Here is a 995-nt window from a genome sequence, read left to right on the forward strand (position 1 = left end):
TCCTGCTTCAGGGCTTAGCAGATGCCTGGTGACAGTGTAATGAACCTGGCCTGAACACAGTGTGGTTTTCTAGGTGAATTAAGTTCTCTCATGAAGTTGGTGCTCTTGCTCATGTGGAAAGTGTTTGCCTTTGCTGGTACCACCACAGAACTGGAAGTAGTGAATGTTTCCTCACATGCAACATATGCTTCTTGAATACCCAAAATATTCAAAATATTTGCTTCTTGAATACCCAAAATATTCTCCTGTGGCTCATGAAGTTCTATGGTAGACACCTGGAGTAATTCACCTATAATCTCAATGCCACTCTGTGAGCAGAAATTGCATGTTGGGCATCGCAAGGTATAGTGAGGAGCACTGAAGGATACTCCTGGATGATCATGAACACTTAAAACATATGTGAGACAAGGACAAAGAACTTCCTAGAGGATTGGGCTGTTAAGGCTCCCCACAGCCAGCACAACCTAGACATCAAGGCTCTGGAGTATTGTGTTCTTGTGAGGAACAACAGGTATAGGCAGAAATGACAATTTTTGCCTGATCTGGCCATAGAAAGCCGTCCTATAGCTGTGACCAAACACAAGTGCATGGTTGAAAACAGCTTTAAAATGGCCAATCAGGTGAAAATCTGACTCCTCATTGCATGAGGTATCAGATAAAGACATTTCAAAATATCCCAGGTTGCACCCCTCGCCATTATGTGCAGTGCTGGCCCTATGTGGAGCCGCATGCTGCTGGGCATCTGTGCCTGCACCAAGCATGCATGGCCTGAGCACTCTCACCTGCTGCTGAAGCACCATGGGGGGAGTGTAGTGGGGGTCTCCACCCACCCAATGACCCTCACACCCCACAAACACCACACACCCGCACACTGCCCCCACAAGTACCCATATAGATTCATAGATGCTAGGGTCAGAAGAAAAATCAACAGAACATTGAGTCTGACCCCCCCTGCCCTCGGCAGGGAAGAGTGCCGTGGGCAGGTGACCCCCGCC

Source organism: Alligator sinensis, unplaced genomic scaffold (genome assembly GCF_000455745.1).
Source record: "Alligator sinensis unplaced genomic scaffold, ASM45574v1 scaffold1956_1, whole genome shotgun sequence".
NCBI lineage: Eukaryota > Metazoa > Chordata > Crocodylia > Alligatoridae > Alligator > Alligator sinensis.